Genomic DNA, 15,911 nt, shown 5'->3' on the forward strand with positions numbered 1-15,911 from the left:
GACTTAAGACTTCAGGTCAGAAAATGTATTTTAAATATGTAATATTCTTTTGATACCATAATACTGGAACAATAATAACATCACAGTGGTTTAGTATAATTAAGATCACAGTTTTCATGAAGTAAAGTAGAGGGAAAAAAAAATTCTCATTGCCTCATAGGTATGAATGTGAAAAAGACATTAAATAACTAATCATTCACACTCTTCCATTTTAAGGAAATTAAATGTTCTAATGACATTCCTGTATCCAACCAGCAGGAGAGTTTATAGTTACTGCAACAGAATGTTCCAGTAAAATAACAGTGCATATTTTTTTAAACATCTGCAGTCACTGAAGGAACACCACATAAATGAACGCATGGACTTGACTGATTCATCTCATAGTTATATCTATTCCTTTTGTGTAACTTTGATTTTACTGACATATGGGTTAGTGCAATTTGCATCATTTTTATACATGTAGGTATAAAATGATCATCAATCCAGGTATGTGAATTGCCATCATTTTAATTATATCTTATATTGCGAATCTGGTGAGTATGGGCTTGGCACACCCAGGGTCCTGAGCTGGATATCATCATTCTTCTCTTTCTTGGTGATTTCCTTCTACTTTTCTCTTTTTCTCAGGGTGATTTGGGAATTTTTTTTTTTGGCTGGTGCAGCATAAGCCTCAAGGTTTCTTGCACCATATAGCTAATACTAATAATACTACTAATAATAATACCTTCGCAACAAGTTGTCATGGTATTGCACTACCTTGAATAAGTAACGCTTCACCAATGGAGAAGACTATTGTTACTTATTCTAGGAGGATACCACCACCACCACCCAGACAGCACTGTTTGGCCTCTCTTAAGTGGGTGGGTGAGAAGGTACCCTGGTGTTGCAATAGTGTTCACAATGCGAGACATAATTAAAATGATGCCAATTTATCTACCTGGGTAGATGCTCATTTTATACTTACATGTATAAAAATGATGCAAATTGCACTAACTCATGTGTTAATAATAAAATGTTTAAAGATCGAAAAGTAGTTCTCATAATGTGTACTTTCACTTCAATAAAAATTATTAACAACCGGAACAGAACAATAATATTTGGAAAAAAAACTCAAACAAATAAGTAAAATCGAGGCAGAGTTAGGTGAGTCGGAAAACTACTAGCTTCCGGGAATATACGGACTAATAGATTGACAGTAGCCAGCCACTGGCAGAAGTGAAAGTGATTCTTGCACTCAATTGCAATTTCTGTTGAAATGCAATTGAGCAGCAGCCTAGAAAGCAAGGCAATGGGGATTTCCAGGACTGCTGAGAGTCATAGTGGAACAAGTAAATACATGGGCTGTGTTAGGGTAACTAAGAGTAGAAACAGGTGCATGTATACTTGCATGTACACCAATGCTAGGAGTATAGTTAATAAATTTGATGAGCTTGAAGTGCTAGTCAAGACATCAAAGGCAGATATTGTTTGGTGTCACACAGACATAAGCAGTGCAGAATTGGAATTTGGGGAGTACAATGTGTACATATGGGATAGACAGGACAGGAAGGGAGGAGGGGTTATGCTGTTAGTTAAGAAGCACATAAAATCTAAGGAAGTGCATACAATTGATGTTGGTGGACCATGCAATGTTGAGTGTGTTTGGTGTGACATAAGCACTGGGAAAGGAAAAATGAAAGTGGTGTGTGTTATAGGCCTAATGAATCTGATGAGTATAGTGAGCAATTGTGCAGAGAAATAGAGTGGGTCATTAAATCAGAGTGTCTTATAATGGGGAATTTTAATTTTCCAGATATTTATCTACCTGGGTAGATGCTCATTTTATACTTACTCTTACTTATACTTACCAATGCTAATTTTGTGCATTGGTCACTTGCACACCAGCAAGACTTTCATGGATTTATTGGATGACTCTTTTCTACATCAACATGTTCAAGAGGCAACCAGAGGGAGTAATACTCTTGATCTGATTATCAGCAGTGATTATTCATGCATTAAGAATCTGCAGATAAAGGAACCACTAGGTGGGAGTGATCATAGTGTGCTGAAGTGGGATTTGCTCAAAGAGGTAACTACCATCGGGGTAAAGAGAAGGGTTTTTGCTTTTGTAAAGGTAACTACGGTGGTCTGAGACAGTATTTAAATTCTATATGGTGGGACCAACTGATGACGTTACCAACAGCAAATTCAAAATGGGAAGCATTCAAAGAATTAATCTTGGAAGCTACCAGGCTTTTCATACAAACTAAGAAATACTGTTCAAGATTTAGGCCTAAATGGATGTCAGATGGAATAATTAGACATGTGGCAGAGGAAAAAAATGCATGGGATACATATAAATTAACAGGTGACACAGAAGCCTATAATAGATATAAACTGGTTTGTAACCAAAGGAGGTTAGGCAGGCAAGGGCAGATTACGAGAAATTTTTGACAAAGGATGCAAAGAAAAACAGCAAAGAGTTCTTTACTTATGTTAACCCCATTGGCTCACATCTGGTGAGTATGGGCTTGGCACACCCAGGGTCCTGAGATGGATATCATCATTCTTCTCTTTCTTGATGAATCCCCTCTACTTCTGACTCTTGTTCTCTCTCTCTCTCTCTCTTTCTCTCTCTTGCTGGTGCAGCATAAGCCTCAGGCTTCCTTGTACCATATGGCTAATAATAATAATAGTAAACTCTACAAGGAAGGGGATGAATCAGATTGGTCCACTTGATATCAATGGTTCAACTGTTGATGATCCTGCTCAGGTAGCTAACAAACTAAATGAATATTTTACGTCTACATTCACACAGGAGGAGTTATTCAGGGAGGAAAATGCCAGAGGTGTATTAAACTCTGGAAGTAAGCTAGATAATCTTGAGAGTAAAGAGAGTAAAGTGGAAGAGAAATTGTTGAAGATAAACATAAGAAAGGCACCTGGGGGTGGATGGAATCTATCCAGTTATATTAAAGGAGGCAGCAAAGGAAGTAAGCAAACCCTTAGCCATAATTATGAGAGCTTCCTTGGACTCAGGGGAGGTACCCATGGACTGGAGAGGTGCAAATGTGACCCCAATACACAAAGGGGGATCAAGGGAGAGGAGACAGGTAATTACAGACCTGTTAGTTTAACTTCTGTTCCAAGGAAATTAATGGAGGCACTGGTTAAAGAAGCATTGCAGGATCATCTACACAAGACTTTAGTTATAGCTTGGACACAGCAATGGGTTTGTTAAGGGGAAGTCTTGTCTGACTAATTTAATTGGATACTAAGATGTAGTCACAAAGGAACTGGATGCAAAGAATAAATTTGATATCATATATTTGGATCTTAGAAAGGCTTTTGATACTGTTGCACATGGAAGAGTGCTGCACAAATTATGGATAAAGGGATGGTTGAGTGGGAGAAGACAGAGAGTGGTAATCAGTGGACACTGCTCTTCGTGTACTAATGTTATTAGTGGAATCCCCCGGGGGTCATTGTTGTTTTCTGTATTTATTAATGATATTGATGATAGTATATCAGGCTTAATGTCCAAGTTTGCAGACGATACGAAGGTTGGCAGGGTTGTTAATTTCACTGATGACAGTACACTGCTGCAACAGGATCTAGAAAAGTTGAGCAGACGCGCTGAGAGGTGGCAAATGAAGTTTAACATTGGCAAATGTAAAGTATTGCATATGGGAAGCAGTAACCCCATAGTAATGTATCAACTGTGTGGTACTACACTGACAGTGGTAGAGAGTGAAAAGGACCTGAGGGTAATTGTGCAGGCAGATATGAAGTTTTCTGAGCAGTGCAGACGGTTTGCAAGGGTTGTTCATGGTGTCTTGTCATTGATATACAGCAATTTTACTAGCAGGGATAAGGAGGTGATTATCCCCTTGTATGAGGCAATGGTCAGGCCACACCTTGAGTACTGTATACAGGTCTGGAGGCCTCATTTTAAGAAGGATGTAGAGCTGTTGGAATGAGTACAGAGAAGGGCAACAAGATTAGTGAATGGAACAAAGGGTTGCTCTTACGAAGAAAGGATTAAGTTTTGCAAATTGCAATGTCTGGAGACTAGGCACCTGCGGGGTGATCTGATCGAGGTGTATAAAGCCTTGAATGGGTTGAGCATGCTCAATGCTGATGGGATTCGTCCTCTTGTTGAGAATAATCGCCTGAGATGGCATAAATTCAAATTGAGGAAAGACAGTTGTAGGATAGATGTGCGGAAGTTTGCCTTTAGCCAGCAGTGGTTGATTGCTGGAACAAACTTCTGTCTGTCGTGGAAGTTGATAGCTTAAACAGATTCAAAGCGGAACTGGATAAACACTTGGAGCGAGTTGATGGGTGAAACGGGGGCTCACATCTGGTGAGTATGGGCTTGGCAAACCCAGGGTCCTGAGCTGGATATCATCATTCTTCTCTTTCTTGGTGATTCCTTTGTAATTCTCTCTCCGTTTCTCTCTCTCCTCCTCCTCTCTCTTCTTTCTTTCTCAGGGGGTAACTCGGGAATTTGTTTTTTTTTTTTTTTTTTTTTTCTGGCTGGTGCAGCATAAGCCTCAGGCTTCCTTGTACCATATGGCTAATAATAATAATAATAATAATAATAATAATGAGAAGCGTCTGTGTTTTTTTTTTTTGGCTGATGCTATATAAACTTGGTTTCTTGCATCATGTGCCCTTGCTAATGCTAAAAATGAAATACATACTACTACCAAAAGGTTGTCTAAATATTTATTGATATTACGATTGATTAACTTCAATTACAATTGGTTTAACATGGATCTTTGCGAGAGAGCAAATGATGGTCAGATCTAGCTCTGCCCACTGCTTCTCTCTGATTGGTTGCTAATCACCACAACTTTGCATTAGAGTGAATGCCATTCTTCAAGCGAGTAGAAGCGGCAGGAATATGACAGAGAAGCCAGTAAATCTGACCTTCGTTTGTTGGATTAGTTTTCAAATTTTAATTTCTGTTACTGAAAAAAGGTCAGGTTAGATTATGCTACTAAATTCAGGATGAACTGAAGGGGCATAAAAGGTGCATATTGAACATTACAGTGAAGGTAAAGAAAGCCAACACGAGAACGACGAGAAACATTGGATAACTTACGCAGAAAAAATTATTTTCCCAATACGGCATTGTAGCGCTGCTCACTTGGTAAACAGATGGTAGGTGTTATTGGTTTGGAGCAAAGTCGAGAATGATATATTGATTGGCAGGTAGGCATGGCAAACGATGTGCTGATTGGTGCACGAACACAACACATGATAACATCGGTTTAGTAGCACTAATGGTAACTTGCCCTAATTGCACATGCCCTAATGAACGCTTTCCATAATGGCGAAAAAAGGTCAGGTTACCTCCACTTGAATCCCATGGAAGTTTGAACCTCTCCCGAAGTGGAGAGGTTCAAGGGGGTACAAAAATATTAATTTTTTATTACTGTACTTTTATTTTTAAAGACACTCGTGTGGATACACACATATCATAACGTCAATCAACACCTCAATAGCTATTCACTATATATATTTTGCCATACTATTGGCTTATGTTTTTATTTTGTTTTATTTTGAAATATCGGATATGTATATATATATATATATATAGCGAATAGCTATTGAGGTGTTGATTGATGTTATGATGTATATATATATATAATATAATATAAAGTCATCTTTCTTTCAGATAGGTTACGAAATATAATGAAATATAAAGAAACCTTTTCCTTTTTTCGTAACCAAACCTAAATCAACAATATAGTAAAAACAGTCATGAACTACAAAAATCTGCTTTTAATAATGAGAAAAAAAACATAATGAAGAAAATAAAAATGAACGGAATGAAACTTTTATTAATTTAGTTTTCATCAAAAAATCAACCAACGTTTTATTTTCCTTCCAAATTTCTTTCATCTTTAAAAGATTCATCACTACTATTACCTGTTTACCGTTCATCACAAAACTATTATGCACCGTTCTTTACTCATAAATACACATCATAATACCAACCAATGACTACATAGTAGCTTGTCGTCTGTCGTGCCGACCACTAATAATTTCATTGTTTGCCATGCATACCTATCAATCAATATATCCTTCTCAATTTCGGCTTCAGACCGATAACACCTACCGTCTGTTTACCGAGCGAGCAGGCGAAAGTCCGGTGTCGGGAAACTTTAGCCAACATTACATATAAAGATTTTCTCTAGAATCTGTCCAAAATTTTTGGCGTAAACTAATCTAACCTTTTTTAATACAGACTGTTCGGGAATGTACACTAAACATTTTTTTTGTGGTTGAATCTGTCCCAAATTTGGGGTTTAAAGTAACCTAAGCTTTTTTAACTAGCCACAATAACAGCAAACCATACTTCTGTAATATTCAGTATACACAGTTATCGTTTCATATTCAACGAAAGTTGAAAATACAAAGGAAACACTAATTAGAGGTTGCCAGCCTGTATGACTACCCACTTTCCACTGATTTGTAGGTATACTGATGACTGCTTTTAGAAATTCTTCAGTCAAATCACTTCTACCAGCAGGATTCCTCCTCTAATTAAAGGGACCTTCCTTTAATTAGAGGAGGAGCAGGTTATCTTCAGTACAAGGTTCTTACCAATGGATCTCTGCGACAATGAGTGATTAGCAGGTCTAGCTCTGCCTACTACTTCGAAGTGATTGGAAGATCTAGATCTGGGCTTCTCGATCTTAAACCAGCACCAAAAGGCTTTCCAGTTGCTTTGGATAATCTGGAAAAATTTCTCCCTTTGCCACCGGTTTTAAATCGGAAACAAAATTTCACACAGGAATAGACAGCAAAACGGCATTCACTCTAACCCAAAATCTTGGTGATTAACAGCCAGCTGGTTCTGCAATCACTGTGAGGATATGGGAAGAGCTAGACTTGCCAATCACTCATTGTCATAAAGATCCATGGGTAACAACCTTCTATGGAAGACAAACTGACCTTCCAATTGCTTTGGAATATGTTGATGCGTTTAATTTGTTGTATTTTGTTGCGGTTTTTCACATTCTAATAAAAAAAGTTAAGTCAGTTTACACCACCAATTTCGGGACAGACTCTTGCAAAAAACGGTGTCCATGTTTAGTATGCACCTTTTTTGGCTTGAATCAGTCCCAAATTTGGTGGTGTAATATAACCTGACCTTTTTTCACTAGTGAAAATGACAATGTTAAGAAAACTCCTACTACAGACGAAGTCAAGTTTACCGGCCTGTCTATCATATTCCTGCTGGTTCTATTCGCTTGCAGAATGGCATTCATTCTAACAAAAAACATGGTGTACAGAATGCACACCATGCATTCTGAACACCATGCATCAGTGCGAAGCAGTGGGCGGAGCTAGATCTGGCCATTTTTTGCAGTCACAAAGATCCATGGGTAAGAGTCTCTTTCTAAACTTAACCAAAATAAATTTAATTGAAATATATAATAATTATATAAATATTCTTCGCATTCACTAGCGGTAATACATTGCTATCACATTTCAAAAGCTTTTTCAAGGCACAAAAGTTAAAGCTGGCACATACACGAAAGTTAAAGCTGGCACATACTACATTGTAAGTAGCACATACAAAGTCGTTTCTCTTAATCCGTTCGTTATATGGAAATTTTTTTAATTCTACAGAAACTTTTAAATGTAATTACCAAAAGGAATTTGAAAATTTCGCTATAAAGACGTTCGTTAAACACAGGTCTGACTATAATTAAATCAAAAATGAAGCAATTTTAAAATATATAACTGGTCGAATGTGCCCTTAAAATGCTCCTCCTGGGGTTGGCACCCCACTTCCCCCAGCCTAGTTCCGGCTCTGCCATTAACATTCAGCTTACTCAATCCATTCAAGGCTTTAAACACTTCAATCAGATCTCCCCACAGATGCCTGGTCTCAAGACCCTGCAATTTGAAAAACTGAAGTCTTTCTTGGTAAGAGTACCCTTTTGTTCTCACCAATCTGGTTGCCCTTCTCTGTACCTGTTCCAGCAGATCTACATCTTTCCTAAAATGAGGCCTACAGACCTGTATACAGTGCTCAAGATGCAGCCTAACCACTGTTTTATACAAAGGGATAATAATCACCTCCTTCATCCCTGCTAGCAAAGTTTCTGTATATCATTGACAAAACCCCATGAGCTGTCCTGTCAGCATGTCTGCAGTGCTCAGAGAATTTCATATCTGACTGCACAATTACCCCAGAGTCTTTTTCATTTTCTACTACTCTGAGTGTATTATCACACAGCTGATAAGTTACTCTGGGATTACTGCTACCCTTCTGCAGTACCTTGCATTTGTCAATGTTAAATTTCCACTGCCATTTCTCAGCCCATCAACCCAACTTTCCTAGACCTTGTTGTAGTAGCTCATCCTGATGACTGTTGTTAAACACCTTGCCAACCTTTGTAACATCTGCAAACTTAGACATTAAGGCTGATATACCTTCATCAATATCATTGATAAATATTGAAAACAACAATGGGCCCAGCACTGAACCCTGGGGAACTTCATTAATAATATTAGTCCAAGAAGAGCAGTGCCCATTGATGACAACTCTCTGTCTTCTTCCACTTAACCATCTGTTTATCCATAGCAGTAACTTAGCACTGCTATGTGGCACATAGCAGTGACACATTGCCACATTGATCCATTTTGTACAGCATTCTTTTATGTGCAACAGTAAAAGGCCTTCTTGAAATCCAAGTATATGATGTCAAAATTATTTTTTGCTTCCAGTTCCTTTGTTACTGCATCATAGTAACCTATCAGATTGGTTAGACAAGACTGTCCCTTGACAAATTCATGCTGTAATTGCAGTATAATTGCAGGCCTGTCCAAATGGTTCTGCATTACTTCTTTAAACAGTGATTCCATTATTTTTCCTGGAAAAGACATTACGCTAACAGGTCTGTAATTACTCATGTTGCCTTTTGATTCTTCTTTATGAATTGGGGATATATTTGCACATCTCCAGTCCGTATGGACCCCCCCCCCTCCTTTAATATAATTGGATAAGTTCCATCTGCCCCAGGTGCCCTTTTCATCAACAGTTAACCTATATATATCAAGTGGCCCAATGTGATTCAACCCTCCCTTTTACTGTTAATATAAGCATAGAAGTCTTTGCTGTTTTTCTTTGCCACAGACTTCTCATACCTTAGCTTGCCTGACTGTCTTTGTGACTTTATTACAGACTAATTTATATATACTATAGGCTTCTATATCACCTGATAATTTATATGCATCCCATTCACTTTTCTTCTCTGCCACATGTCTCAATAGTTCATCTGACATCCATTTATGTCTAAGTCTTCAACAGTATTTCTTTGTTGGTATGAAAAGCCTAGTAGCTTCTTTGATTACTTCCCATTTAGAATTTGCTGTTGGTAACACCATCAGTTGGTCTCACTGCACACAATTTAAAAACTGTCTGACACTTTTGTAGTCACCCTTATGTAAGCAAAATCTTTCTCTTTACCCTTGCCAGTAGTTATTCCTTTACATTCCACATCAGTACACTGTGATTGCTGCCACCCAGTGGTTCAATTACTTGCAGATTCTTAATGCAATGATAGTGGCAAATGATGCAAGGAAGCCAGCTTATACAGCATCGGCTAAAAAAACAACATAAACCCCTCCCCTATCCACTCATTCTCCACCCCCTCAAATAATTTGTTTAATTCTTTTTCAGTTTAAATTTTTGTCCCGTTACATATGTCATCTGAGCAAGAGGTGGGATGTCATCCACATTTAATTTAATCAATCTATTTAACACATCAATCAGGTCCCCTCACGTGTGTCTAGCTTCCAGAGAATAGTTTGCAGAACTGAAGTCTTTTATGATAACAGTCCCCTTTTGTGCCCTTTATTAATCTTGTTCCTCTTCTCTACTCCTGTTTCAACAGATCCACATTCATCGTAAAATGAGGTTTCCATATCTGCTTGCAGCACTCAAAATGTGACCTGACTAATGCCTTACACAACAGAACAATCATCCTCTTTGTCCCTGCTAGCAAAATTTTAGTATATCATTGACAGAATCTTATGAGCTGTCCAATCAGACTATCTACATTGGTGATGCAGATGGAATTAATTTTCTTAACATCCAAATGTATGTGTGTTTGGATTTGTCGGATAATAATGCAAATAATAAAGGAATAACATCATTATTTTTTAAATCGTGAACGTGTACAGCTGAGAAAAAACAGAGGAGGAACAATTTTAAATGTATCATCTGCATACCAGTGCTAATAATTGAAGGTTCCACTGTGTTGAAAATATTAAAATGCAATCATCTTCTTGTTTCGCAGGCACCGCTGCAGTATTCTTCACACAAATATTTCTTACTATTCTTTTCAAACTTTGTACACTTGATAACCTAGCGGCAGTTGATTCACTAATTCCAGCTGATTACTCCGAGATAATATAATGTGGCGGATCATGTGAATTTACTGCAGCATCACATACTTCTTGGTAAAAGAAGGTAGTTGAACCATAGCAGCATCTTCACAATGGCAATGATCTCCAGATATTTTAATAATTTTACTTCCTTCATTTATAATCCGAGCTCTACATTTCAGTTTTTGATAATTTTCACGTGTCCAATAGATTTTATTTTTGGTGGCTTTATTTTTGAAATATAAATATCCATTGAAATATATCTTTCACTTTCATTTCTCACTCTCAACAAATTCAAAAAACATTTTAATAGCATGAAATAATTTCAATGACTTTGAATTAAAAATTATTTGAGAGATGTTAAGATGAGAGGCTTATGGAAAAGATGAACCAACTGGCTGACCGTCGTAATGTTAACATTAACCAATATTTCTAAAATAAAATTCCGCCCACCATAAGTAGGAAACCAATAGAAGTGGTAAAATACTGTTAGGTTCTCAAAATTCCTAGGCTTAATCCATTTAAATGATTTTATTACTTTTGCAGAAAATAGTTATGACTAGACATCAGATTATATGCAATAAAAAACAGGTAAAATAAGCACCAAAATGCTAATATATGCACTACAATTTTTACATTTATTACTTGTTTGTTACAATTAACTGAACCACAATTTCTTTGTACGCAACATGTTAAAAGTAATAAAATTGTTTATGAAAAGTTTTAACATCTTTTTTAAAAGTTTTCCCTTTCTAATTCACACCTGGAATAATTTTTGTTACAATATACAATAATATATTTCTCAAAGTGATCCATTGTAAATTTGTGGGATTTATTGTTCAAGATTTTATATGCAGCAGATGACCTTTCGGCTTCTACGGTAGTGACGGGGATATATTCAAAAATATGAACTTTTGAAGCCTCTACTTGAAATGGAAGTCCATTTCCTTTCCCATTTATGAATTCATCTATTTTCCTTAAAGTGTTAAATCCTGAGTTCTTTTCTAAAACATTGTATGTTCTTATTTCTTCTCCTATGCATCCAGGCATGGGTGAAATTTACAATTCAAATTTTTCTATCTCTCCAATTGTGCTGCTCAGAAAGCCCCCACATTTCAAGTTCAGTTATATAACTATATAACCAGCTGAAATGGGTGTGGATGAGCAATAAATGTTTTCTTGCCAAAGAATCAGAAAGCATTGCCGTAGCACTAGCAATAGCTGCTGAATGCATACTGTCCAAAGAATCTTCTCACATCTATTTTGCAACCCTCTATTTTCAATTTAAAAACATATGTCCTCTTGTATGTGTCCTCCTAGAATTAGTACAGATGCCTTCAGCATTTAGTTTACTCAATCCATTTTACACATATGCTACTACCTATATTTGAAAGAGAGCCCATTCAGTGTACCACAATTTTAGGAATGTTGAGAATTAACATTCCAAAAATTCATAAATAATGGTCAAAATGTAAATTTCTGGAATTCATAGCTGAAACTTATTTAAAACAAACACTTACTCTTGGGCTGAGCTGTAAGTCAGATCAAAACTCAAAATTTCATTATTCTATGTATATAAACTAACCTCAACACAAGCAAAAAACAAATAACAATGCGTAGCAAACAATAAATGAATTGTTGCTGCTAACAGCCCAGAGTTCATTCAGTGTGCTGACAGAATCGAGCAGTTCATTTCGCATTCCTTTTCTTTGACACCACTCATATTTGGCTGCTTAAGAATGACTGCCTATACAAGTTATAGCACATTGGGTGCTATGCTGTAATGCTCCTATGCATTATGGCACAGCACTTGGGGTGTTGTTGAACATTTATGTGTCAGATGCAGTGAATGTGTTAAAGTCTTAAACATACAAGGTTTCTTCAGGGATACCTAATTTTCAGATGCTAGAATCTACAGAGCTCATCTTTTTTTGGAAAGTGAACCCTTTTGCTCCTGACTGATCTTGTTGCCCTTTTCTGCACCTGTTACAAAAGATACATGTCCTTCCATACCTTCATGCAGTACTTAAAGTGCAACCTAACCATTTACCTAAAAATTATATTTTTGCATCGTTACTTTGTTACTGCATCATAGTAACTAATAAGATCAGTCAGATAAGATTTCACCAAAAAAAATCAAGGCTGTGATTGCCTTCAACCTTTTTTTTTATGAAAACCCCAAACATGAGAGGTATTAGAACCTATAGTACTGAGTACCGTGCTTGGGTTGGAAGTTGAGAAGACGAAAGAAGATATTTGTTGACATTAAACTTGAACTTCTGTAGACTGTAATTTTCGGGAAATATGTACGAAGGAAGGTTGTTCCAGAAAACGGCAGTTGAATGAATAAACAAGGAAGATGAAAAGTTGGTTCTGCGAGTTTGAAGTTGGACAGTAAATGGATGTTGGCTGGTGGCAGCACATGTTCAGACTGTTTTGAAAGAGACAGGGGGAATTATAGAAGCCAATTCAGAAGAACAGTGCCCATAGAAGTATCTGTAGAAAAGGCATGCAGCAGAAACAGTACGTCTATGAGACAGTGAGTGGAGAGACTGTTAAAGAGGAGTCATTAATTAACCTAACTGCCCACTTCTGAATGGAATCTAGAAGCCTGAGAGAGGTTTTGGGGGCACCGCCCCAGATGTGGAAACAATATTCCATGGCTGGGCGGATTTGCGATTTATACAGCATGAGCATCTGTTTGGAAGAAAAGTAACACTGAGAGCGAAAGAGAAAACCAAGTTTTTTAGATGCAGAGGAAGCAATATTTGTAATGTGCTTGTGCCAACATTTTGTCTAGAAATTGGAGTGTCACCAAAGATAAGCATAGGAGCAGAAGAATCCTTTTTGAGGAGAGAAATAAGACAAGACTGAGTTTTAGAAGGATTGAAATGAACTAAGTTGTCTTTGCCCCATTTGAGAATTACCTGGAGATAGGTTTTAAGGAATTGTTAGCAGATATTCAAGAAGTTGAAGTTGATCGAGCAGGGCAAGGTTTCTCAAAATGGAAAGTGGAATGCAATGTGCTATCATCGACAAAACTATGGATAGGATTTCCAGTCAATGGAAGGTCATTAATATACAAGAGGAAAAGAGTGGGGGAAAGAACTGAACCTTGGGGGACACCAGCATTAATGGAAAAGTTAGAAGACAGAGAGCCATCTACCATCACCCTCAATGAGCGATCAGAGAGAAAACTGGATAACCAATTGCAAAAAACAGTTGGCAAACCATAAGATGGAAGCTTGTTTAGGAGACCTTTATGATAAACACGATTGAAAGCCTTTGAGATGCAAGAGCAACTGCTTGTGTTTCCCCGAACTTTTCCATTGAATTTGTCCATAAATGGGTAACATAAGCCATAATATCACCAGTGGATCGACACTGACGGAATCCATACTGGCGATCATTGATCAGACAGAAGGTTTCTAGATAGTTTAAGAGTTGGCGGATAATTGATTTCTCCATTACTTTACAAAGAGTAGAAATAATTGCAATGGGATAATAATTAGATGGGAGGGATTTGTCACCCTTTTTAGGAACTGGCTGGATATGAGCAAATTTCCAAGCAGAAAGAAAAACACTTTGGAATAAGAAAGTGAGAAAAGGCGGCAAAGAACAGGAGTAAGTTCAGGAGCACAGGTTTTGAGAACAAGTGGATAAATACCATCATGACCTGGAGCTTTCTTAGCATCAAGATTCATCAAAATCCTTCTGACATCCATTTGACGGAAGACAACAGGAGGCATTGAATGGAGCATGTTGGGAATGGTGGGAGGTGTTTTACCAAAATCATTGATACATGAGTTGGAAGAAAAATAGGATGCTAGCAGGTCAGCTTTATCCTTGGCTGAAGTTACAACAGAACCATCTGGTTTTGACAGAGGTGGGAGCAGAGATGGGCAAAAGTTGCGGCCAATAGCTTTGGCAAGAGAACAGAATGCTCGGCTACGATTAGGGCAAGAAGCAAGTTTTCTACTCTTAGCCTGTTCAAAATCTAGTTTGGACTGATTAATAACTGCTTTACAATTGTTGCAAACTTTGGTGTAGGATGTTGGATGATTGTTTTCTGCAGCAGCATGTTCGAAAGGCAACCAGAGAGAGAGTAACACTCTTGATCTGGTTATCAGCAGGCAGAAAATGAATCTGAAAATTTGTAAACAAGCCAATTACGATATGCAAGATTCTTCTGTTGAACAGCCTTAGCACATTTATTGGAAAGCCCAGGTTTAGATAAAGGACGAGATTTTAAAGTGGAGTGTGGAATAAAGGATTCCATTTCTACAAGAATAATTTCACTGACACAATCTTAGCAAACGTTCACATCAGAAGTTTTGAAACAGTAATCCGACCAAGGAAAAGCAGAAAAGAAATCTCGCAGGTCATCCCATTTTGCATTCTTGTAATGCAAAATGGAATAGCCATGAGATAAAGGCTCCACTGGAGAAGAGACAATCACGAAGTTGTGATCTGAGGTGCCTAAAGGACCACTCACTTCGACCTTGTACTTAGAACAGTTGTTTGTGATAAAAAGATCAAGCATGTTAGCTGCATGGTTAGGATTCTCCGGTATTCTTGTAGGTAACAATCTGTGCAAGGTCATTATCAATTGCAAACACCTCAGCATCTCGACCAGCTGGGTCAGTGTAAATAGAAAACGGAAGTTAGCCGGAGTTGTGAACATTAAAATCACCAAGGAAAATTACCTCACTGTTACAAAAGTTGGACTAGAGAAAGTATAGAAAATAAATTTGAAGTGTTGGTCAAGACATCAAAGGCGGATATTGTTGGGATAGCAGAGACGTGGTGTCACACAGATATAACGAATGCAGAACTGGAATTTGGGGAGTACAATGTGTACAGAAAGGATAGACAGGGAGGAGGTGTTATGCTGTTAATTAAGAAAAACATAAAATCAAAAGAAGTGCACCAAGTTGATATAGATGAACAGTGCACTGTTGAGTCAGTTTGGTGTGACATAAGCACTGCGAAAGGAAAAATAAGAGTAGGAGTGTGTTATAGGCCTAATGACTCGAATGAGTATAATGAACAATTGTACAGAAAAATATAGTGGGCTAGTAAATCGGAATGTGTTATAATGGGGGATTTTAACTTCCCAGATATTGACTGGAACTTGTGGGTTGGTCACTCTTTTGTCTAAAGGAACTACTAAGTGGCAGTGATCACAGTATACTGATGTGGGATTTATTTAAAGATATAATTACCATCAGGGTAATGGAAAGGGTTTTTGCTTCCATAAAGGTGAATACAGTGGTCTCAGAAAGTTTTTAAATTCTGTACAGTGGGATCAACTGATGATGTTACCAATAGTAAATTCTAAGTGAGAAGCATTCCAGGAATTAATCGTGGATGCTACTAAAAGTTTCATACCTATTAAGAAATATTGTTCAAGGTTTAGGCCTAAATGGTTATCAAATGAACTAATGAGACTCGTAACAGAGAAGCAAAATGCATGGGATGCATATAAATTATCAAGCGACTCAGAAGCCTATGGC

This window comes from Mastigoproctus giganteus, chromosome 3 (assembly GCF_048544385.1).
Source record: "Mastigoproctus giganteus isolate SK-2022 chromosome 3, ASM4854438v1, whole genome shotgun sequence".
Lineage (NCBI taxonomy): Eukaryota > Metazoa > Arthropoda > Arachnida > Uropygi > Thelyphonidae > Mastigoproctus > Mastigoproctus giganteus.